Source organism: Cervus elaphus, chromosome 5 (genome assembly GCF_910594005.1).
Source record: "Cervus elaphus chromosome 5, mCerEla1.1, whole genome shotgun sequence".
In the NCBI taxonomy this organism is placed as follows: Eukaryota; Metazoa; Chordata; class Mammalia; order Artiodactyla; family Cervidae; genus Cervus; species Cervus elaphus.
This window is the reverse complement of record NC_057819.1, coordinates 114,921,130-114,947,094: the sequence shown is the minus strand read 5'-3', so window position 1 is coordinate 114,947,094 and position 25,965 is coordinate 114,921,130. Positions and strand designations below refer to the sequence as shown.

General features: G+C 44.7%; 1 long non-coding RNA gene across 1 annotated transcript in view; it reads left to right on the top strand.

Moving 5' to 3' along the window:
• Positions 1–24,664, top strand: part of LOC122695142 — a 38,303-nt gene extending 13,639 nt beyond the window's left edge. The window contains exon 3 of the long non-coding RNA XR_006341313.1: positions 24,512–24,664. This is a non-coding gene — a long non-coding RNA (uncharacterized LOC122695142). The remainder of the gene's footprint in view (positions 1–24,511) is intronic.
• Positions 24,665–25,965: the final 1,301 nt, after the last annotated feature.

Genomic DNA, 25,965 nt, shown 5'->3' with positions numbered 1-25,965 from the left:
ATTTTGCTAGGGATGCCTGCTCTAAAATGTATTTAATTTTCTTATCTTGATATTCTTTAAGTGTACTTTCCAGAAAAGTAGCTTTTAGAAGGAGAAGGCAATGGCAACCCACTCCAGTACTCTTGCCTGGAAAATCCCATAGACGGAGGAGCCTGGTAGGCTGCAGTCCATGGGGTCACTAGGAGTCGGACACGACTGAGTGACTTCACTTTACCTTTTCACTTTCATGCTTTGGAGAGGGAAATGGCAACCCACTCCAGTGTTCTTGCCTGGAGAATCTCAGGGACGGGGGGAGCCTGGTGGGCTGCCGTCTATGGGGTCGCACAGAGTTGGACACGACTGAAGCGACTTAGCAGCAGCAGCAGCAGCTTTTAGAAAGACAGGCATGTTTCTGTCACTTTCATTATCTGTTGTATGTAACTTCTTTGTGCAGAATGGAGGGTCTGTCTGTTCAAATTGTTGCCACTGTGCATCATGGTCTTGATTTATGGGAGGCATGGTGACAGCTTCCTAGAGCTGGATGGACTGTAGAGTTTATCTATTAATTAAGCCTTCCCAACCTTTCCCCTTTCAGTTTGTAGAGAAATAACAACCACACCCTAAGGAAAGGGAAGGGTTGAGGCAGTTCTCCTCGGGAGGGGTTCCTGGGGGGCTCCTGTGAACCCTATAGCTCATTTCCCATTATAACCATTTTTCCATTATGGTTTATCACAGGATATTGAATATAGTTTGCTCCGCTATACATTAGGACCTTGTTTATCCATCCTGTATATAATAGTTTGCATCTGCCGACCCCAAGCTCCCAATCCATCCCTCCCGACCTCACCCAAGACAGCTTCTTTCTAAAAATTGTTACTTATTTATTTATTTAGCTGTGTCGGGTCTCAGTTGAGGTACACAGGGTCTCACTGTTTCATGAGTGTCTTTTGTTGTAGCGCGTGGACCCTCTAGTTGTGCCACTAATTGTGGCTTAGTTGCGCAGAAGTATGTGGGATGTTAGTTCCCCAACCAGGGATCTAACCCTCGTCCCCTGCAATGCAAGGTGGATTCTTAACCACTGGACCACCAGAGAAGCCTCAAAGAATAGCTTCTTTTTTTTTTTTAAGGGTTTTCTTTAATAAATGTACCTTTATTTATGTATTTTTGGCAGCACTGACTCTTTGTTTCTGCTCCCGGGCTTTCTCTAGTTGCAGTGAGCGAGGGCCGCTGTTAGTGTGGTGCTCTGACTTCTCATTGCAGTGGCTTCTCTTCTTGCAGAGCACAGGCCCTAGGGCATGCAAGCGTCAGGAGTTACAGCTCACAGGCTGAGTAATTGCAGCGTCCAGGCTTAGTTGCTCAGCAGCATGTGGAATCTTTTGGGATTGGCAGGTGGATTCTTAACCACTGGACCACCAGGGAACTCCCCTCAAGATAACTTTTTAACACATAAAATTTTTGATCACTAAATATTTAGTCTATTTCAACTTTTTATTTCATGAATGAGGAAACTGGGGCTTATTTCATTTTCAAAAAGTATGTTTGCATAATTTATTAGTGATGGTACTGTGTATGGTTTGTATTTTCCTTTCTTCTGTTGTAAGTTATATTTTTTTCTCCTTCTTACAGTAAGGATGATTTCTGTTTAAGTCACAGTGTATTTGGTTTGGTGCTCTTGTCAGAGTTCCTTTTTAAGATCCTATTGTGGTGCCAGGCAGGAAAAAATTTCATCCAATTTTTTTTTTTTTCTGATGAAATAAGAAAGTTTCCATTTTTGGAAGCATTGTAGTAAGATGCGATATGTTCTATTACTGCTTTAATATGTTGTATCTAATAGTTTGATTTCCTCTAGTATCTGGGACTGTTTTTATTTCTAGAGCTTCCATTGTTTTATATGTATATTGACAGCCAGAATACTGGAGTGGGTAGCCTTTCTCTTCTCCAGGGGTTGAACCCAGGTCTTCCACTTTGCAGGAGGATTCTTTACCAGCTGAGTCACAAGGGAAACCCTGACATTTGTAGCCACTTTGACTCTACTGGTGTTTCTTATGCTACCAGTACCTCTCTCTAGCTATGCCAGGCTAGTGTATTTGGCTAACCTGTTTAGGAGATTATTAAAAATTAACTTTTGACATGGTTTTAGTTTCCTGCTTTCTATCATTTGGTTTGTTAAATCAACACAATTTAACAAAACCTTTTAGGTTCTAAGAACAGTTATTTAACAGCCTAACTGAAAATTGGAAAATCCAGCCCTAACACTTTTTATTAAGGATTTTTGTTTGTTTTGCAGCTCTCATTTTCTTAGTCCTGGCCTGTCTGCCCCTCGGGCTCCTTACTGCTCCAGTTTAAGACTTTGGTGACTGACCCTAAGGTTCTGCAGGTCTCAAGACAGTCCCTTTGTGCAGGCTCTTGGCGGGGGAGGGCGGGCATTTGTGAGTGTTCTGAGGATTCTGTGTGAGAACTGTCCGAGTCCTTTCCCTTGCCTGCTTCAGTCCCATCTGTAAATGAGTGACAGAAGCAAGTCAGTGAGTGCCTTCTGTGTTGACCGAGACCAAACAGGTAGAAACAGCGCCCCCTGGGTTGAATCACCCTGTGATCGAGTAAGATGATAGCCCAGGAACCCAGGAAAACAGCCTGTGTCCACTTCCCTCTGCCATAGTTCCTCCGTGGCTCAGTAATGATACATGACTTAGGTGTTTTTCTGTTAATCACATGTTGAAGCAAAATCATTCTCAAACTGTTCTCACGTGTTGGAATCAAAGTAATTTTACTCTCATCTTCCCTAATCTGAGTTGACATCTGTATGACATGGTTCTTCCTCTTTGGCATATCTTACTACTGAGCCTGGGCCCTAGAGCCTGGGAGCTGCAACAAGAGAAGCCACGGCAATGAGATGCCCAGACGCTGCAATTAGAGAGTAGCCCCTGCTTGCCACAATTAGAGTAAGGCCCATGCAGCAAAGAAGACCCAGCACAGCCAAAAATTAAAAAAAAAAAAAGTTTTGATTAAAAAAAAAAATGCACTTGAGGGTACAGAAAAAGAGATTTTATATTCTGGTAGCCTTTGCTTTGTTAATGTAGAGATCTCTTTTTTGTTTTAAAGGAAGTGATAAAGCTGTATTTACAGAGACTTGATTGTACATAGAAAATCCTAAGGAATGTGTCTGAAAAAGCTACCAGAACTAATGAGGGACTTTAGAAAAGTTACAATTCAAGATCCATATACACAAGGGAATTGCATTTTTTAAAAAAATGAAACATTTTTCATTATTTTTTAATGTGGTAAAAGATACATCACATAAAATTTACCATTTTAACTGTTTTTAAGTGTACAGTTCAGTGGCTTTAAGTACATTTACATCAGTGTGCAACCACTGAGATAGCTTCTTAACACATAAAACTTTTGATAAATAAATATATATAAAATGTATATATCAAAATATATAAACTGATGAATTGAAAATGGGATGGGGAAGCTTTGTACTTTACCTGTATTTCTACTTCAAGATAGAAGAAAATCTAAGCACTGAGTTGTAGATATAACTGACTTACCAGCCATCCTGAATGTGTATCATCTTCCTCACACTACCTTGGGAAGATAGGAAAAACAGTATTTTAATGGGAGAGGACACACTTTTTCTATGTAAAATAATCATCTCTACCAGGTTTAAACACTATAGCATCAAAACGTATTTGTTGTAGTAAATATAGAAAAAACAGGTAAGCAAAAACAGTAAATAACTTGGAAGGATTAATATTGACCTTTTAGGCATTTGGAGTGCTGTTGTTTTCAGTATTTGAGGATTTAAATATTGACAGTATTAACTTGTGCTTGAGTTAATTGTAAGCCACAATTAGCAAACTTTAGTTCAATAGCATTTCAGGGTGAGTGAGTTCCCAGCGATTACAGATCAATAGGTTTTATTTCTGTTTTTTGTTTGAAAGAAAACCTTATGATGGATTCAATTTTATGTGTGTCTGTGTTTGAGTTTTTTCTCCACTTAAAAGATGTGTTGCTGACTCATTGGAAAAGACCCTGATGTTGGGAAAGATTGAAGGCAGGAGAAGGGGCAGTAGAAGATTAGATGGTTGGATCAGTGAACATGAGTTTGTGCAAACTCTGGGAGATATTGAAGGACAGGGAAGCCTGGCATGCTGCAGTCCATGGAGTCGAAAAGAGTCAGACACGACTTAGCGAGTGAAAGTGAAAGTCGCTCAGTTGTGTCCAACTCTTTGTGACCCCGTGGCCTATACAGTCCATGGAATTCTCTAGGTCAGAATACTGGAGTGTGTAGTTGTTCCCTTCTCCAGGGGATCTTCCCAACCCAGGGATCAGACCCAGGTCTCCCGCATTGCAGGCAGGTTCTTTACCAGCTGAGCCACAAGGGAAGCTCAAGAATACTGACACAACTTAGTGACTAAACAACAAATGATGCGTTGAGACTTCCCTGGCGGTCCGTTGGTTAAGACACTGTGCTTCTACTGCAAGAGGCACTAGTTTGATCCCTGTTTGGGGAACCAAGATCCCTCATGCCATAGGGTGCAGCCCCCCAAAAAGATGTGTTTGTTTCATCAACTGGTTAAGTATATGTATGACACAAGTATACATGTGTTTTCTGACCTTTGAGTTGGAAGAGACTTGATTTTATCGAGTATGCTTTACACTTGTAGGTAATCATTAAAATTGGGTACTGCGGAAGTCTGATAATGAGAATCTGGCTTCTCTTCGATTTGGAAGAGGCATTGGTGCCAAATGGTAAACCGTCAATGGTACATGCCTTATCTACACTAGTGGAGGGTGGTTTGCATACATTTCCCTGAAGCGAAATATCCAAATTGCTTCTGGGGCCTTTTGGAATGCATCTTACAATAACAGACTCTTTTATCTGGAAGTCCAACCCTTTCATTTTTACAGACCCCTCTGTGCCCCAGTCAGACAGTACTCCCCTTCCAGTTTTCCTCCAGTACCTTGTCCAGCCTTCCCCATTGCCCTAATTATGCAGTCATATGATCAATTATTTACATTAACACATAGACAATAGAGTGGGAAATTCTTCAGCTGGTCTATATCTTGCTCATCATTGTTGTCATTAGCACTTAGCAGAGTGCCTGAAACTTACTAGTTTCTCAATAAATGTTTCTTGAGTGAATGAATGATGAGACAGAGGCCCAGGGACAGGAAGTGCCCTGCCCCAAATCACAAATCTAGTTCGTAACAACCTTGTGAGACATAGGTTATGATAACATTGTAATTACGTTGCATTGCCTGACAGCATGTCAGGAGAGGGCAGAATTGGACTGGATCTTGGAATAAAACTCTGGTGACACATTATCTGTGTGAATTTCTAATTCACATGATGATCCACAACATCCAGAGTTGACTCTGAGGTTCATCTTGAGAGGCTTCTTTTGGTACCTTAGAGTTTTGTTTCTTTTGCTAATACTCTACCAGTAGGAAAGATATGTGGGGAGGAGGGAGAATTCCCACGATTGGGAAAGGAAGGGCTTCCCTGGTAGCTCAGCTGGTAAAGAATCGGCCTGCAATGCGGGAGACCCTGGTTTGATTCCTGGGTTGGGAAGATCCACTGGAGAATGGATGGACTACCCACTCCAGTATTCTTGGGCTTCCCTGGTGGCTCAGCTGGTAAAGAATCAGCCTACAATGCGGGAGACCTGGGTTCAATCCCTGGGTTGGGAAGATCCCCTGGAGAAGGGAACAACTACCCACTCCAGTATTCTGGCCTGGAGAATTCCATGGACTATATAGTCCATGGGGTCACAAAGAGTCAGACACGACCAAGTGACTTTCACTTTACATATGAGAGTGGGTGAAGTCCCTAGTCTACAGAAGGGCAGGGAGATCTCTCCCCTTCCCTGGGGTCCACAGACCCTCAATTATCTTCATGGTCAGTTTTTGTTAGAAATATGTAATCATTTTTGGAATAGATGGGGGAAGGTTGGTGACAACCCTGTGTGTATGTGATAACCACTTAGATATGTGACAGGATCAAGGTTTTGCTTTGTTTTAAAGCAGAGAGGGTTGGAGTAGGATGTCAGCATGAGAATACCAGATCGCTACTGCCTGTGGCCTTTGAGGAGGTCAGAGTGACCCAGGAAATGTAATCTGGCTGGTGGCCAGTGGTAACCATCCCTGAGCTCAGCAGTCTTCTGTGATGGTATGCTCCAGGAAATTTGCTCCAAGGAGGCCTCAGGATGCTGACATTGACTGCTTTCCTGAGTGACAGCTGGAATGTGTGTGTGTGAGTGTGAGAGAGGGAGAGGGAAGGAGGGAGGGGAGGAGAGGGGTGAATGGAGAAGTAGGAAACCTGGAGAAGGTGTGGCCCTGCAGACCTGTTGGAAGTCCTTTTCATTCACGATTTCAAGGTGACAAGGTAGCACCAGAGTCACCTAGATGGCCATCGGGAAAGATGTGTAAGGTCTGGGCTGGCCCCATAGGTGGGAGCGTATTGATGTGGGCAAGGGTATTGATATGTCTGCCAGCTTCAACGAGGAGCCGCTGTCTTGGTTGCTTATTATGAGCCTGCTGCCTGAACTCAGTGGGCAGGTGAGGACAGCACCTGGCTGGACCTCAGGGATGAAACCAACAAACTTTTGTCCCCAAATCCTCTGTAGACATTGATGCATATGGAGAACAGGTAGGTTAAGCTCTCACTTTTTTTTTTTTTTTTTGGCCACACTACTTGGCTTGTGGGATCTTAGTTGCCTGACCAGGAATTGAACCCAGGCCCAGCAGTGAAAGTGCTGAGTCCTAACCACCGGGCCACCAGGGAATTCCCCCTAGCTCTCTCTCTTCTGACTGTGTGTCTCTTTAGATTTGTCACCATTTCTTGCCATTAGGAATTGTTAGCATTGAGTTGGAGTCCGTAGAATGGGCTTTATGAGTCAAGAACCCCTTAACATTATTTTCAAGTCTATATGTTTATTTTTTTCTGGGGAAAAGTTGGTAACAGTTTCTTGAGAGTGACCCATGTGTCAACAAAGGTTAAGAACTCTTGGCATAGGGGAAGCAGAAGGGATGCCTGCATTTATAGGGGCCTTGCTATTCGCAGGGCAAGGATGTCAGTGAATGGAGTATGACAGGGTAGGAAGGACCAATTTGGTGGCTCAGGGCCAATGGATTAACAGCTTTTGCATCTCCTGATAATGGAACGTACCTGAAGACATGTACTCACATGTGGATTAGAGGCAGTGGTCGGAAACTAACTGAATGAGCAAGGGACAACTACGGTGCATACAGAGAAATAAATAATGTGAGTCCAAGGGAACTTAACTGGTTGGAATAGAAGAGTCACTGTGGGGAGCTCCCTGAACACAACCAGACTCCAAAGAGGACAGAATATCACAGTGTTCTCAGGACTGAGTCTGTTTACAATCCACGAGAGGGTGAGGTCACAAGGAGTTCCAGGGGCCACATGGACTTCAGTTAAGGCTGTCCCCTGGCTCTGGGTGGGGGACCCTCTTCAGCCGTATCATCTGTGGTTATGTCCTAGAAGCTGAAGTCGTAGTCTGGCCTTCATTAGCCCTTGGACATAAAGCCTAGTATATTCATCGCTACTTGATCCTTTTCATGAACTTCAGGTGACCTGGTATTTTTTCCACACCATTCCTGGGACCAGTGCCCTGTGTGATTCATTTCCACCTTGGGGCCCCGCTGATGAGATTGGATAGTACCATTTCCAGAAATGGAATCTAAGTGGACAAGAGAACTATTTTGGGGAGCAGTTCTCTCTAGGTTCCAGAATCCTAAAGAAGAATGGGACATGGTGGAAGTGGTAATTCTCAGGGGGGACTGTAGGTTGGGAAAAGAAAAAGTGGATCACTTCCAAATCTCTGGGGTTGTTTGACTCAATGTTTTTCTCACTGGCCCAGCTGTAGTTGGGTGTTGCTGAGGCTCTCTCCCAGGGGCTTCCTGGGTAGCCCTAGTGGTAAAGAACCCGCCTGCCAATGCAGAAGATGGATGAGACACGGGTTCGGTCCTTGGGTCAGGAAGATCCCTGGAGGAGGTCATGACAACCAGTTCCAGTATTCTTGTCTGGGAAACCCCATAGACAGAAGAGCCTGGCAGGCTACAGCCCATGGGGTCACAGAGTCAGACACGACTGAAGTGACAGCATGGATACGCACACTAGGCTTTCTCTCACTCCTCACCTCCTCCTTCTGGTCATCTCTTGGCTGAGCCTGTGCTCCTTGAGCAAGGCAAGCCGCTGCAAAGCTGTTTCAGGGAAACACATCCAGTTGGCAGCTCTGTTTTACCCTATAGGTGACCTTCCCCCCGTGCCAGTTCTGATGCCCCCTTTCCCAGCTGACTTTTGCAGACAAGGCCTTAGAACTGCCGTACTGTCCACTGATTCTCTGTTTTGGTGCAGCCATCGACAGATCCAGTTCATGCTTCATGACTACTATTTGATCTTGTAGGAAGTGAAATATTCCTAGTCACCAGTTTGTTTCCATTCAGGTGCTAATGGCACCTCATATAAGTGTATCCATTGGGACCATTTCCAGAGGCTCGAATATCAGAAATTCAAGCCAAGTTTCTGGGATATCTTTTCTTAAGTCATGCATAAAAGGAACTGAAAAAAATAATTTCTAAAGTTGCAGAAATGACATCTTTTATTCCTTTTCCTCCTCTTTGAAAATGGGCTGATTACAGTCAGCCGTGTTATTGATCTGTAGGCCAGTGTGGTGAACACACAAATTTATCCTGGGGTATGCTATTATGTGATTGTATGGCAAGGCTTTTAATGTCTTCTTATTAAAGGAAAGGCAGAGAGTGGAAGCTATGGCCTTGACACTGTTCTTTTATTTGTTTAATGAATGTTTGTTGAACAGTTACAATGTGCTAGGACTGTGGTAGATATCAGGGCTGAAGAGATAAAAGACCCTATCCCAGCCTACAAGAAATGCATGGGCCAGCTGGGGAGACAGAGAAGTGAGTCATTAATGAAATAGAGTGGAGCAATTGCCAGGAAAGCCGTGATCAGGGGGCTGATATCCCAGAGACAAACCTAAACAGTGTATTTAAAAGCAGAGATATCACTTTGCCAACAAAGATCCGTATAGTTAAAGCTGTGGTTTTTCCAGTAGTCATGTACAGACATGAGAGTTGGACCGTAAAGAAGGCTGAGTGCTGAAAAATTGCTGCTTTTGAATCGTGGTGCTGGAGAAGACTCTTGAGAGTCCCTTGAACTGCAAGGAGATCAAACCAGTCAATCCTAAAGGAAATCAGTCCTGACTATTCCTTGGAAGGATTGATGCTGAAGCTGAAGCTCCAGTTCTTTGGCCACCTGATGTGAAGAGCAGACTCTGGAAAAAATCCTAATGCTGGGAAAGATTAAAGGCAAAAGGAGAAGTGGGCAGCAGAGGATGAGATGGTTAGATAGCATCACAGACTCAAGAGACATGAGTTTGAGCAAACTCTGGGAGATGGTGAAGGACAGGGAAGCTGGCGTGCTGCAGTCCAGGCGGTCACAAGGAGTCAGACATGACTTAGTGACTGAACAACAACAATAATCCCTGAGGCAAGATACTGCCTCCTTCATTGGAAAATCAGTAGCCCCTCACTGTTTTACCAGGGCTGGGGGAGGGGGATTTTCCATGTGGAAAAGTGGATTTTCCAGATATCCAGGCTTATTTTTCAAGGTCCCCAAACTTAAAGCATTAAAAAAATTTGTTTTCATGGAAATAGGTTAAATGTACTTTTTCTTTTTTTTGAAGTTCTTAAGCTATAGTTAGTTTATTTATTTATTTATTTTTTAATTTTGGCTGCACTGTGGGGTTCATGCAGCACCCACCCAGGGATGGAACCTGCGCCCCCAGCAGTGGAAGCTCAGAGTCCAGGGAAGACCCCTCTTTTTTCCTAAATGGAATATGCTCAATGAAATTCAGTCTTTTCTCCTTGACTCCAGGCACTGCATGAATGCTAGGCTTTGGATTTGGCTGTGCTGCCCAAAATCTCATATGTTCTCCTCTAAGCCAATTGGCCTTTCCTTATGGCTTTTGGCAATGTTTCTCTTCCTTCTCTCCTTATCAGACTGATTCTGCTGGCCCTGACTGCATTTAGTTGACCGTCCCAAGTAGCACTCTCCTTTGTACGTTCAACTTTGTGTTGGTTTAGGAATTCATAAATCCAAGTAGGTCAGACTTTTTTTTTTTTACAGCTTTAGAAAAGTTTTATTCACCAACTAAAATCATTTTAGTTGATTTTATTTTTTTTTATTTTATTTTTTTTTCATTCGTTTTTATTAGTTGGCGGCTAATTACTTCACAACATTGCAGTGGGTTTTGTCATACATTGACATGAATCAGCCCAGACTTTTATTTAAAATGAACAGTAAGGTGGGATTTCCCTGGTAGTCTAGTGATTAAGAATCCACCCTGCAATGCAGGGGACACGGGTTTGATTCCTGGTTGGGGAAGATCCCACATGCAGCAGAGCGACAAAGCCCCTGAGCCACAGCAGCTGGGCGCGTGCACGTAGAGCCTATGCTCCACAACAAGAGGAGGCACCGCAATAAGCCTACACACTGCAACTAGAGAGTAGTCCCCTCACCACAACTACGGAAAGCCTGTGGGCAGCAAGGAAGATCAAGCACAAACAAAAATAAAACATTAATTAATTCAAAAAGTCAGAGTAAGGTGGGAAGTCCTTCCCTGGTGGTCAGTGGCTAGGAATCCGCCTGCCAACTCAGGGAACTCAGGTTTGACCCCTGATCCTGGAAGATTCCATATGCTATGGGGCAGCTAAAGGCTGTGCGCCACAACTACTGAGCCCTTGCTCTAGAGTCAGCAAGCCACAGCTACCGAGCCTGAATGCATTAACTACCGAAGCCCGTGCACCTAGAGCCTGGGCTCTGCAACAAGAGAGGCCACCGCAGTGAGAAGCCTGAGCACCACAGCCAGAGAGTGGCCCCTTCTCGCCGCAACTAGAGAAAGTCTGGCCCAGCAGTGAAGACCCAGCACAACCAAAAGTAATAAACAAATAAAGTTATTTTTAAAAAATGAGTAAGAAGACTATAAGTCAAGACTTGACAGCATCACCTTTGGCAAAGAGCGTAATCTTGAGTATGTGAACATGACTACTGAAAGTGCCTCTTTAATTTTCTTTCTGTCATATTTATAGTCACTTGAGGGACATTTCTGGAGAAGGAAGCGGCAACCCACTCCAGTACTCTTGCTTAGAGAATTCCATGGACAGAGGAGCCTGGTGGGTTGCTGTCCATGGGGTCGCACAGAGTCAGACAAGACTGAAGCAACTTAGTATGCATGCATGCATTGGAGAAGGAAACGGCAACCCACTCCAGTATTCTTGTCTAGAGAATCCCGGGGACGGAGGGGCCTGGTGGGCTGCCGTCTCTGGGGTCGCGCAGAGTCGGACACGACTGAAGTGACTTAGCAGCAGCAGCAGAGGGACATTTCTGAGTGCCCCAGCCATGTGTCAGTCACTAGACACAGCAATGAACAGGTCATTCCTTGCCCTCAGGGAGAAGAAATAAAACTAAAAACATAAGATAATAAAGTGTGAGGAACTTCCCTGGTGGTCTAGTGTTTACATTCTGCACTCCCAATGCAGGGAGCACAGGTTCCACCCCTGGTCAGGGAACTAACATGCCACGTGGCTTAACAACAACACTTTTTTTTAATTTTACAAAAAAAAATAACAGAATATGGTGACATTTATGGCAGGGAAAGTACAGGATGCTAACATCATCAAAAACGCATGCGTGCTAAGTCGCTTCAGTCATGCCTCACTCTGTGTTACCCTACAGACCGTACCCCACCAGGCTCCTCTGTCCATGGGATTCTCCAGGCAAGAATACTGCAGTGGATTGCCACATCCTCCTGCAGGGAATCTTCTCAACTCAGGGATCGAACTGCATTTCTTGTCTCCTGCATTGGCAGGAGGGTTCCTTTACCACTAGCGCCACCTGGGAAGCCCCCAGGGTGCTGGTGGAACATATATGGAAAAGTCAGAAATCTTCATTGGAAGTGACATTTAAGTAACATGCGAGATGAATAAGGAGTCAGCCAGAGGAAGGAAGTGGAGCAAGGAGATCTCGGAGGAGGAGACACGTGAAGAGAGCTGGGAAGCCAGAGCCTAACTCGTTGAAGAACCCAAAGGAAGCCCAGCATGGCTGGAGAGTGAAGGGAGCCTAGGAGAGATGTGGTGCAGAAAAGGGTAGGGGCCAGTGCTTCTAGAGACAGCATCTGGCAGATGAGGGAGCAAGCCTCACAGCAGATGTCTGAGGAACTATTGTAGTCTCAAGATCAATTGAAACACTTGATCCTCCAAATAAATTCTTAGTGAATCTTAAGTCTTATCTAAGTGTCATATGCTTTGGGGAGCCGTCGGATCAGTCAAACTTTGGAGGGAACACACATAAAAAAATTAGCTGTGTAACATGTATTGATTCTACTTTATAGTGAAAGAAACATCCATTATGTATTTTATTTATGTTTGGCATCACTAGATCTTGGTTGCTGCACTGGCTTTTCTCTAGTTATGGCAAGCAGGGGCTACTCTCTAGTTGCAGTGCTTAGCTTCTCGTTGTGGTGGCTTCTCTTGTTGTGGAGTTTGGGCTCTAGAGCTCAGGTTCAGTAGTTGTGGCACACAAGCTTAGTTGCTCCACTGCATGTGGGATCTTCCTAGACCGGGAATGAACCTGTGTGCCCTGCATTGGCAGGTGGATTCTTAAAAACTGGACCACCAGGGACGTCTGAAATATATTTATTAAAATTTTAAAAAGCATATCCCTTTTATGCTATGGTTTTTCCAGTAGTCATGTATGGATGTGAGAGTTGGTCTATAAAGAAAGTTGAGCACTGAAGAATTGATGCTTTTGAACTATGGTGTTGGAGAAGACTCTTGAGAGTCCCTTGAACTGCAAGGAGATCCAACCAGTTCATCCTAAAGGAAATCAGTCCTGAATATTTATTGGAAGGACTGATGCTGAAGCTGAAACTCCAATACTTTGGCCACTTGATGGGAAAAATTGACTCATTGGAAAAGACTCTGATGCTGGGAAAGATTGAAGGTGGGAGGAGAAGGGGACGACAGAGGATGAGATGGTTGGATGGCATCACTGACTCAATGGACATGAATTTGAGCAAGCTCCAGGAGTTGGTGATGGACCAGGAAGCCTGGCATGCTGCAGTCCATGGAGTCTCAAAGAGTCGGACATGGCTGAACAACTAAACTGAACTGATCCCTTTTATATTTCCTGTATTTGCAGAAATTATTTCTGAGGCAAAAGTTGATTTAATGTATAACTTTTAAGATTTAATGTAAACTTTTAATTAGATTTTTCATAAATACTTGTTCTAAAACAATAAATATAATTTATTTATATAAATATATTTATTTATTAAAAAAATATTTTTGGTTGCCCTGCAAAGCTTGTGGAATTTTAGATCCCTGACCAGGGATTAGACCTGGGTCTTTCGCAGTGAGATCAAAGAATCTTAGCCACTGGACTGCCAGGAAATTCCAAAAATAAATCTTTTTTAAAATAAATAGATGCAAGAGATGCAGGTTTGATCCCCGGGTCAGGAAGATCCCCTGGAGGAGGAAATGGCACCCCACTCCAGTATTCTTGCCTGGAAAATTCCATGGACAGAGGAGCCTGGCAAAGAGTTGGACACAGCTGTGCAACTGAGCTCACGCACACACACAAAAAAATTATAGGGACTTGCTTGGTGGTCCAGGGGCTAAGGCTCCACTTCCGCTGCAGGGGGCTCAGGTGGCTAGTCCCTGGTCTGGGAACTAAGATCCCGCATCTGTTGGTATGGCAAAAGATTTAAAAAAAGCTGAACTGTGTTTGGTAAATATTAAGAAAAGAGCATATGGAAATACATGTATGAATGTAACATCTAGTTGATTGTGTAACTATATTTTTCAGCTCCCTTAATGAGGCACTAGTTCTTGAGTTAACCATGGGGAAATTGACCTTTTCTATTATCTTGATTGAATCACTGTTATATTAAGATTAGAAATTGCTGTGGCTTCCCTGGTGGTCCAGCGGTTAAGAATCCACCTTGCAATGCAGGGAACTCCAGTTCGACCCCTGGTCTGGGAAGATCCCACATGCCTTGGGGAAACTGAGCCCATGTGCCTCAATAACTGAGGACCGCACGCCCTAGAGTCCATGCTCTGCAACAGGAGAGTAGCCCCCGCTTGTAGCAATTAGAGAAAGGGCACGGGCAGCAATAAGACCCAGAACAGCCAAAAATAAATACGTTAATTTTTTAAAAAAGAAATTGCTTATAATTGCCTTCCTTAGCCTTGCCACTGGACTCAAAGAGGTATTTTATTTTGCCCATATTTACATTCTTATAAGAGGGCAACCCTTCATATCTGTGTTAGATTATTGCTTTTGATGGCCCCTAATGAATACTGCCTCCCAGTATTCTTGCCTCTGTGTAACTCCCTATCAGCCTTGGGCTCAACCAGGAGACCTGTGCATCCCACAAACTTGGGAGGGTAAGCACCTGAGCCCTGGGGCTCACCTCTTGGAACACTGCCCCAGATCAGCATCTAGTCTACTGGACGTTGGGTGGTCAGGAGGTCACGAGAAGAGCTGAGACTCCCTGCTTAGCACCAACTGCCAGATTTGTGAATGAGGCCAACTTGGAATGAATTTCCAGCTGTTCCAGCCATCTGTAATAGCCCAAGTGAGCCAGAGGAGACCAGCAAAAGAACTTTCCAGTCAACTCACAGAATCAAGAGAAACGATAAATCAAGATTTTATGCCTCTACGTTTTGCCATGAGTTTTTGTGCAATCTCTAAATAATAGAAACAATATCTTTTTACTGTGTTCAAGTTTAACCTTATGAAGGCGGGCTAGGATAAAATTATGAACAACTCTTAGAATGTTTTACTTTGTAAATTGTTCTGTGGGAGATGGAAAAATTTTTTATGCGTGGAAGGGAAGGGCTTATTTTGATCTGTTGGTAAACTTTAATATAAATTAAAATCTACCAGGTTTTCTTTCAGTTTGAAAATTGTGGGATCATTCAATTATAAATGTTACAGTGTATACTAGAAATTTCATCAAGATATTTTTCTCATAAAGTAATGGAGTCTTGGAATGTCCGTGGTGGTCCAGTGGCTAAAATTCCGTGCTTCCAATGCAGGGGGCACAGGTTTGATACCTGATCAGGGAACTTGATCTCATATGCTGCAACTGAACATTCCGCACATTGCAACTAAAAGATCCTACATGCCCCAGTGAAGACTGATGATCCCGTTGGCACAGCCAAATTAGTTAATTAAGTAATTTAACATTAATTCATTCATTAATTAATTTAAAAAGTAATGGATTCTCACTGAAGAAAAATGGAAAAGACTGAAAATTGTAAAAATAAAAGATAAATCAAGCATCCCATAATCCAGACATCTGTTGGCAATCATTTTGCTGTATTTTTTCTTGGCAATTTTTCTGTGCTCCATTTAATATTTTTTCATATTTAAATCAGGCTGAGGGGAGGTTGAGTGTGGGTATAAAAGGGTGGCATGAGAGAGTCGTGAGCTGTTGTCACAATGAAGTATCATGTTTATGGTGGTGGTTACGTTAAGGTATACATGTTCTCATTTGAATCAGTTCTAATGAGATGGATGAAACTGGAGCCCATTGTACAGAGTGAAGTAAGCCAGAAAGATAAACACCAATACAGTATACTAACGCATATATATGGAATTTAGAAAGATGGTAACGATAACCCTATATGCAAGACAGAAAAAGAGACACAGATGTATAGAACACTTTTGGACTCTATGGGAGAAGGTGAGGGTGGGATGATCTGAGAGAATAGCATTGAAACATATATATTATCAAGTGTGAAACAGATGGCCAGTCCAGGTTGGATGCATGAGACAAGCGCTCAGGGCTGGTACACTGGGATGACCCAGAGGGATGGGATGGGGAGGGAGGTGGGAGGGGGGTTCAGGATGGGGAACACATGTAAATCCATGGCTGATTCATTTCAATGTATGGCAAAAACCACTACAATATTGTAAAGTAATTAGCCTCCAAATAATAAAAATAAATGAAAAAAAAAGGTATACATGTTGTAAAATTGCACAGGGCCACACACACTTATGTTCATTAACTCTCTCTATATATATATAACTGGCGAAGTCTGCATATACTCTGTGGATTGTGCCAATGTCAATTTCCTGGTTATGATATTGTACTATAGTTATGCGAGATGTTAATCCAAGGCTGGGTGCATGCTTGCATGCTAAGTAAGTCGCTTCATTCGTGTCCGACTCTATATGACCCTATGGACTGTAGCCTGCCAGGGTCTTCTGTCCATGGGGATTCTCCAAGCAAGGGAATCTTCCCGACCCAGGGATCCAACCCATGTCTCTTACATCTCCTGCATTGGCAGGCAGGGTCTATACCCCTAGCGCCACCTGGGAAGCCCTGTGACTGGGTGAAAGTGAAAGTGAAGTCCCTCAGTCGTGTCTGACTCTTTGTGACCCCATGGACTATAGCCTACCAGGCTCCTCAGTCCATGGGATTTCCCAGGCAAGAATACTGGAGTGGGTTGCCATTTCCTTCTCCAGGGGATCTTCCTGACCCAGGCATCGAACCCAGGTCTCCCTCTTTGTAGGCAGACGCTTTACCGTCTGAGCTACTGTCAAAGACCTCACTGTGTGTTTCTTTGCACTTTTCTGTGAATTTATCATTTCAAACATAAAAAAAATCAGTTTGTAGCTAGGATTTTGTATCCTTTCTCTTTATATTTTCATTTTTAACAGAAAATGTCCACATTTCATACCCACATCTCTTGATTACTTTAAAAAATGAACGAAAAAAACCTGTCTTATTATAGAGTTAACCGCTAAGGAATAGGGTACATTTCCAAAACACCTTTATTTGTTGGAACTTAATTATTGCAAGAATGCCAAAGCATTTTATGGAATACATGGGGTTGTGTTTGAGAGTTTAGAAAAGGAAATTACATGAAAAAATACAATTATAACACTAACAAAGTATTGTGAAATTGTGCATCTAGTGGACTGCAGACAGAAAGGGGAATATTGTGTTTGAGCTCCCAGAGGAGGCCCGCCTGGGCCTGGCCAGGAATGATCTGAGGGCTTGGGGGGAGGGAAGGAAGCTGGGCTTGGCTACTGAGCAGAACTGGTCTGGGGCAGCTTAGGGTGGGGCAGGCCCTGGCTCCTGAGAAAAAAATGATAAACAGCAGGCCTCAGTGTACCGGCAACAGCATCTAAGAATACACTTTCAGAAAGAAGTGGCAGGACATAGACAAGAGATTTGATATCAGATTTGCCAATTATTGATTGCAAAAAGAGTTAGGGAGTAGGAGGGAATAGAAAGCAGGGGGTGGACAAGGCAATAGCAATGAAAGCAGAAATAAACAATTGGGACTGAATCCGACCTTTGTGTAGCAGAGGAAACCATAAACAAAACAAAAAGACAACCTGTGGAATGGGAGAAAGTATTTACAAATGATGTGACCGACAAGGGCTTAATTTCCCAAATATACAAACAGCTCATACAACTCAATATCAAAAAAGCAAACAAACTAATTTTAAAAATGGACAGAAGACCTAAATTTCTCCAAAGAAGACATCTATATGGCCATTAGGAAAGTGAAAAGATGTTCAACACTGATACCTACTAGAGAAATTCAAATAAAAACTGCAATGAAGTACCACCCCACACTGGTCAGAATGGCCATCATTTAAAAGTCTACAGGGGAGACTTCTCTGGTGGTCCAGTGGTTAAGAATCCAATTGCCAGTGCAGGGGACTCAGGTTTGATCCCACATGTTCTGGAGCAACAAAGTCCATACGACACAACTACTGAAGCCCAAGTGCTCTACTGGGCCCACATGCTGCAACTACTGAGTCTGCATGCTATTGAGTTTGAGGGCTGCAACTGCTGAAGCCCAAACACCTAAAGCCTGTGCTCAGCAACAAGAGAAGCCACTGAAGTGAGAAGCTTATGAACTGCAACGAAGAGCATCCCACGCTCACTGCACTAGACAAATCCTGCACACAGCAATGAAAACCCAGCACAGCCATAAATAAATGATAATTTAAAAATATAAAAGTCTACAGGGACATCCCTGATGGTCCAGTGGCTAAGACTATGCGCTCCCAATGCAGGGGGCCTGGGTTTGATTCCTGGTTAGGGAGCTGCAAGCTTGTGTGCTGAAGATCTTGTGTGCTGCAACCTGATGCAGCCAAAAAAAAAAAAAAAGTCTACAAATAAATGTTGGAAAGGGTGTGGAGAAAAAGGAACTCTCTTACACTGTTGGTGGGAATGTAAATTGGTGCAGCCACTGTATGGAAAACAATATGGAGTTTCCTTAGAAAAACTAAAAACAGAGTTGCCATATGATCCAGCAATTCCACTTCTGAACATGTATCTGGAGAAAACTCTATTTAGAAAAGATACACACACTCCAGTGTTCATTGCAGCACTATTTACAGTAGCCAAGACATGGACACAACCTAAATGACCATCATCAGGCAAACAGATAAAGAAAATATGGTACATGTATACAGTGGAATACTGCTTAGTCATAAAAATCAATAAAATTATGCCATTTGCAGCAACATGGATGGACCTAGAGATTATCATACTAAGTGAACCAAGTCAGAAAAAGACCGTATAATATCACTTTATGTGGAATCTATAATATGACACAGGGGCTTCCCTGGTGGCTCAGTGGTAAAGAATCGCCTGCCAGTGCAGGAGATACAGGTTCGATCCCTGATGCAGGAAGATCCCACACGCCATGGAGCCCTAAGCCTGTGCACCACAACTGTTGACTCTGTGCCCTGGAACCTGTGCTCCGAAACAAGAGAAGCCCCCACAGTGAGAAGTCTGCTCACCTCTGCTAGAGAAAAGCCCATGCAGCAATGAAGACCTAGCACAACCCAAAATAAATAAAATGATTAAAAAATAAAATATGACACAAATGAACTTATATATGAAACAGAAGCAGACGCATAGACTTAGAAAACAAACTTATGGTTACCCAAGAGGAAAGGGGTGGGAGAGGGATAAATTAGGAGTTTGGGATTGACAGCTACAAACTACTATATATAAAATAGTTAAACTTTGTCCTGTTATATAGCAGAGGGAACTATATGCAACATCCTATAATAAATAATAATGGGGAAAAAAAAAAAGAAAGCATGAGGTGGGGGTGGGGGTCATTTGGGGGGAAAAGTCTAGAAAGGGCAGGCTGATGGCTGGAGCTTCCCAGCTGGCCTTCAGGGGTTCCTCTTTGCTCTAAGAATCAAGTCCGAACTCTACATGGCATAAAAGGCCCTACATGACTGGCCTGGTCTTGGAATATCTCCCTGACCTGGTCTCACATTGCTTCCCCAAATGCACCTCTGAGTCTTTGCAGCTTCCAAAGCCTACGGTCCTGGTTTTGGGCCTCCCTCCTCTCCAGGTGCTCTTCCCGGTGCTTACCATGATTTTCCTTGTGCACGTCAGTGCCGTAGCTGCTCCCTTTGAGTAAAAGACCCCGGCTGGTTTCTCTCTGTGAAGCCTACTATCATACCTGGGTTGGGCACCACCTCCTTTCTCTGTCTGGCCTCCCCTCAGCCTTAAATGGGGCTTCTCAAGTGGTTCAGTGGTTAAGAATCCACCTGCCAAGCAGGAGACGTGGGTTCAATCCCTTGATTGGGAAGATCCCCTAGAGAAGGAAATGGCTACCCACTCCAGTATTCTTGCCTGGAGAATTCCATGGACAGAGGAGCCTGGCGGGCTACAGTCCATGGGGTTGCAGAGAGTTGGACTGAGCACACAAGCCATGCCATATATGCAGTCCTAGGTGAGCCCTGGTGGCCTCATTTGTCTGTTGCAAGTGTCCCCTCGAAACTACTCATGGGGCAGGAATGGCTCAGCTTCAGAGGAGAGTGGGCTACACCTCACACTCCCCTGCCCAGACTGGGCCTTTGTACATGCCAGCCCTCCTACCCTCTCCCACATCTCCACTTGGGAAGCTTTTCTTCAGAATTCAAGACCCTGTCAACAATTGTCCCTCTGTGGGACTCCCACACTGACCTCCCACAGCCTCTCCTCTTGTAAATATTCAACAGATATTTACTGAGCATACACTGTTGTGATCCCGCTGACATTTGCTTACCATCTGGACTGTCACTTTCTGTGTAGATGTCTCCGGCTGTGAATTTTTTGAGATTCTAAGCACCTTAGTTTGTTCATCTAGGTATCCCCAGTTCCTGGAAAGGATTCAGGCGCATGGTACGCCCCTAATAGATTTGTTTTTAAAAAAATAAATAAGCTGTGGTCCAGGGGCTAAGACTCTGCACTCCCAGTGCAGGGGGCCTGGGTTGGATCATTGGTTAGGGAACTAGATCCCACATGCCACAACGAATACCCAGAGCAAATAAATAAATATTTTTTTAAATAAAAATGAATAAACTTTATTATAAAAGAAAACGGTTTTCAAGAAATTCCTAACAGTCCTTAAGGCTGGAAGGTGGATTTGAGGTCACCTCATCCATCTCCTGGCATCCATCCATTCCAGGCAAGTCATCGTGCAGAATCTACCTGACCGAGTTCACTGCAGGGGAACTCACGGTCCACGTGGCCACTTACTCCACTCGAGGATAGTGTTGATCATGGAGAAGTACCCCTGCTGTGAAGCTGGGTCCTGCCCCTCTGTGGGTTTCTTCCACTGATCCTTACTCTTCTCCCTGGAGTGTCACAGAATGAGACCCTCCCTCTTGCCGCTGACAGCCCATCATATATTTGACAGTTATCACATCTGTCTTTTCTTTCCAGATATAGAAAAACCACTTACTAGCCATATGACCCTGAACTTCACTTTCTTCTGAGCTTCAGTTTCCTTGTTTGTAAAATTGGGCTAATGTCTATCTATATGGTTGTCAAAATTAAATGAGCTCATAAATGTAAAGTACTTAAAATAGTGCTTATGTGTGTGTGTGCTCAGTTGCTCAGTTGTGTCCAACTCTTTGTGACCTCATGGACTGTAGCCTGCCAGACTCTTCTGTCCATGGGATTCTCCAGGCAAGAATACTGGAGTGGGTTGTCATGCCCTCCTCCAGGGGATCTTCCCAACCCAGCGATTGAACCCAGGTCTCCCACATTGCAGGCGGATTCTTTACCATCTAAGCCACCAGGAGAGCCTAAGAATACTGGAGTGGGCAGCCTATCCCTTCTCCAGGGGAACTTCCTGACCCAGGAATCAAACTGGGGTCTCCCGCATTGCAGGTGGATTCTTTACCAGCTTAGCTACCAGAGAAGCCCAGAATAGTGCTTAGTGTATATTAAATGCTCAGTACTGATTCCAATTTTAGTTTGTATTACATTTTACATTCAACACTTAAAATTGAACAACTTATATTTGAGACAGTTAATTAAAATACATGATGACATACAAAAATTATATTATTAGTATTTTATGAATATGTAATAAAATTACATTATATATTACCCACACCTGATAAGGGCTTCCCTGGTAGCTCAGAGGGTAAAGCGTCTATCTGCAATGAGGGAGACCCAGGTTCTATCTCTGGGTTGGGAAGATCCCCGGAGAAGGAAATGGCAACCCACTCTGGTACTCTTGCCTAGAAAATCCCATGGACGGAGAAGCCTGGTAGGCTACAGTCCATGGGGTCGCAAAGAGTTGGACATGACTTACCAACTTCCTTTCACTCCTGATAAAATTGGAAACCCCCTCAGGTAGGGTCCATTGTGAAGTTTAATGGGCAACTTGGTCTGTATTTTTAAAAAATATATATATATTTATTTATTTTTGGCTACACTGGGTCTTTGTTGCTGCAGGAGGCCTTTCTCTAGTTGCAGAGAATAGGGGCTACTCTCTAGTTGCGTTGTGCAGGCTTCTCACTGCAGTAGCTTCTCTTGTTGCAGAGCTCAGTAGTCATGGCACACAGGCTTAGGTACCCCATGTTATGTGGGATCTTTCTGGACCAGGGATCAAACCTGTGTGCCCTGCATTGCAAGGCAGATTCTTAACCACTGGGTCACTAGAAAAGCCCAGTCTCTATTTTTAATAAATGCTTGCTTAATTAATGAACAGATGTCTACTAGGCCTGAACTTAGCCCTGATCACTCACATATACTGCCTTGAGATTTTCCAGTCTTTCTCTATGGTGTTCTTAAATTTAGGGTGACCAGCTGTCCTGGCTTTCCCAGGAATGAGGAAATATGGGAATTTTAATTTTTAAACCGAATCTTAGGGGGATTCCTGGGACTCAAGACTTTCAGTGCTAAAACCAGGATGAATTGGTCTCACCCTATTAACAATTCAGTGCCACTGGATTTGAGGATTGAGGGTTAGTGAAAACTACCTACCTCTGGATTCCACAACCAAGGTCACCACTATAGCAATGCCACAGGTGTTTCCAGTGGGGTCTCACAGAGGTGTTAGACCTTGATTGACAGAGCCTGCAGTTTTGTAAGAAACTCAGTTTACCGCTTCACACTGTAGTGATCGGGCCATATGTAATTTAACTTACACATGATGGCTTAGTAAAACAGCATGTCAACTTAAATGCTCCTGTGACTTTTCTAGGGCAGTCCCTTACCTGCTTCAGATCCTCAAGAGGGATTGGAGAGTGAGCAAGTGGTGGGGGGTGGGGGTGGGCATTACTGGAGGGAGGACTGTATGTTGGATTTTAGTTGCTCAATCCTGTCCGACTCTTTTGCAACCCCGTGGGCTGTAGCCCACCAGGCCCCTCTGTCCATGGGATGTCCTGGGAAAGAAAGAACACTGGAGTGGGTTGCCATTTCCTTCTCCGGGGGATCTTCCTGACCCAGGGATTGAGCCCGAATCTCCTGCATTACAGGCAGGTTCTTTACTGCTGAGCCACTGGGGAAGCCCTCTGTGTTGGATTTTAACTGACTCTCTAGGGCAGAGTGCCCATTTCCAGGGATTTCTAGAATACCTGTGTCTGGTGGAGACCACGAATAAGGCTTGCTAGACTGACTCACCAACTCTCTGCAGCGGCTCTGCTCACCCGCCCATCCTTGAGCTCATCACCTCCTGGTTTCATCTCAACACAATTTTTGAAGTTACAGTCTCAAAGTTTCACTCTATTTTTATTTTTTAAGGAATGTATTTATTTATTTGGCTGTGCTGGGTCTTTCTTGCAGCACACAGGCTCTTAGTTGTAGCCCATGGACTTCTCTCTAGTTGCAGTGCGTGTGGGCTCATTTGCCTCAAGGCATGTGGATCTTAATTCCCTGACCAGGGATTGAACCGGCTGCATCCTCTGCATTGGAAGGCAATTCTTCACCATTGGACCACGAGGGAAGTCCCTCACTCTGTTTTTAAAGTGCTTCCTACTGCTAGATCTCTGTCTCAGGCACATTTAAAGGTCCCCGTGGTCACATCACACTGAAGTGTTCCAGAAAAATTACCTTTAAATGGCTCATCTTTGAACTTCCCTGATGGTTCAGTTGTAAAGAATCCGCCTGCCAATACAGGGGACACAGGTTCAATCCCTGGTCTGGGAAAATTCCACATGCCGCAGAGCAACTAAACCCCTGTGTTGCAATGACTGAAGCCCTAGAGCCTGTGCTCTGCAACAGGAGAAGCCACCACAAGAAGCCCGCTCACCGAAACTAGATTAGTTTCCACTCACTGCAGCTAGAGAAAGCCCGCACACAGCAATGAAGACCCAGCACAGCCAAAAAATAAATGCTTACATAAAATAAATTGTTCGTTTTCTCTGATTTATTTAGTCCAGAAGCGGTTCCTGTTCCAGGCTTGAGCATTCTGCTCGCTCCAGCTCCTCTGAAACAGTCCTGTCGCTCATCAGGGACAGTCACTTCTGTGGCTGGCAGGCTCTCAGACTGCAGGGATTTTTCACCACCAGCACCACCTGCTGCCCTGATCCCAGAGGCCTCCCTCCCTTTCCACCTGGCCTCCTCGCTGCCCTCTGGTTGACACACTTTAGGGTTTGCTGCTGGCCAAGAACAGGGAGGGGTGGAGCTGGTGTGGGGTGATGGGTGATCTGGAAATAGCCTTGGGGGAGGGGCCCAGCTCTGAAGCTGGCATTGAGGTGTTAGTCTGCGCTGAGACACTCAGCAGTCAGAAAAAGGAGGCATCTTTGTTAAGTCCAGCTCCCCCTCCTGAGGAGGGTATTCACCCCTCTGGGTCGGTAGCTAGTAATATTCACGTACAACTTTGACTCCAGATTCCCTAGGTAGTCCCTCCCTCCTGGGCTCCATACTCTTTAACTAGGCTCGCAAAGGAGGGTTCTGGGATGGTTGTGGCCTGGAGGGGGGCCAGCTGGCTCTTCACATACAGCAGCCTCACCACATCTGCCAGCTCATGATCCCCTACTCAGTACCAGCCAGTCGTGCAGATGCCCCAAGAGATGAAAGGCAGGTCATCAGTGGCAAGGGCGGGAGCAACACAACGTATCCAGGGTGCAGGGGTCAGAGGTAGAGCTGAGAAGGGACCCGGTGCCCATCGGTTTTCCCTGAAGTCATCTTCTTCCCTCCTGGATGAACAGGCAGCTGGCTGACAACGAGGCTGGCTCTCCTGAGTCCACCACCTGCAGACCCTGGCAACCAAAAGTGACAGGCTCATGCTGTGACAGTGGTGCTGACAGGCTTTGTGTGTCCAGCCTCCCTGCCACCCTCAGGCAGCCCAGGGCCTGGCTTGTGACCGCGTAGTCTCAGCCCATCAGTCCTGTAAGTGTCCCCTTTGTTCATGAAGGTCTGCCCTGTATGTTGCTCACTTTGTTTATGTCCAGGGGTTTATGAAAGATACATTGGTTCATGGAAGGAAAAGTGTGTCCCCAGGCTAACAGGGAGCAAAAGGAAAAAACGTCCTAGTTCACCCAAAGTGAAGGGGACTCTTCAGCCTTCACGGAGAGTTGGAGGGACTTTCTTGGGCTGGTGCTTCATCTGCTTGCTGAGCCTTGCCAGTACCATCCTTCCCATCCACAGGGCCTGGTTCTCTGGGTTTGGCCCCAGACATCCTAGTGGTGAGGCAAGAAGGCTGCCCTGACCTGGGTGATAGGGACGTTTGGTGGGTTTACCTGCTGCCTGCGGAGGCCTACACCCCCTCCCTCCCCGGACTCCACCTGCTCAATATGCACAGGTGTTCAAGGTCCCCACATCCTGTGACAACTGTGGACCCATCCCACAGCTCCAAGACCCCAGAAATGGGACTCTTCTACACCAGCCCAGGAAGGTGTCACAAAAAGCAGGATGTGCAATGGTTAGGAACACCTATGCCAGGCAGTCAAACCAGGGTTTGCCTCTAACTATACTCTTCACCAGCTGGGTGACTTGGTAAATTAATCACTCAGCCTGTTTCCTCATTTGCAAAATGGGGTTAATAACATTTACTACTTCATAGGGCTGTCCTGAAGATTAAACAAAATAATGCAAAGCATCTGGCACAGGGTCCACATGCATGTAAAAGTTACTACAGTCCTCACCTTTGGGGGGTGTAAGGGCCTAAGAGGGGCCCTGACAATCCGCCAATCTACGGACAACCTGCTTTGCCCTTTTGATTCTGAGGACTTAGGCCACTGTGTATTGACTGCTTCCCTGCAATCTGGTACCAGAAGTGGAAGGCTCTGGGACTTCCCTTGTTGTCCAGTGCTAAGACCCCATGCTCCCAATGCAGGGGACCTGGGTTCAACCCCTGGTCAGGGAATTAGATCCCACCTACCTCAACTAAGAGTTTGCATGCTGCAACTAAAGATCCTCAGCAAATTAATTAATTTTCAAAAAGGCAACTCTGGCCTTTGAAACAACTGAATTTTGGCACCTTAGATATGGGTCCACTTCTGGCCCTGCTTATAGCCCAGGCTTTGAATTTGGTCTCCTGATTTGATCATCCTAGACGACTCCACCTGCCTGACCAGGGCTTTCCAGGACTGGCTTTCTGTCACTGCCCTGCCTGCAAGATTAAAGGCATTTGGGCTGACTCTACTGCCTGTCCAGGGCTTGG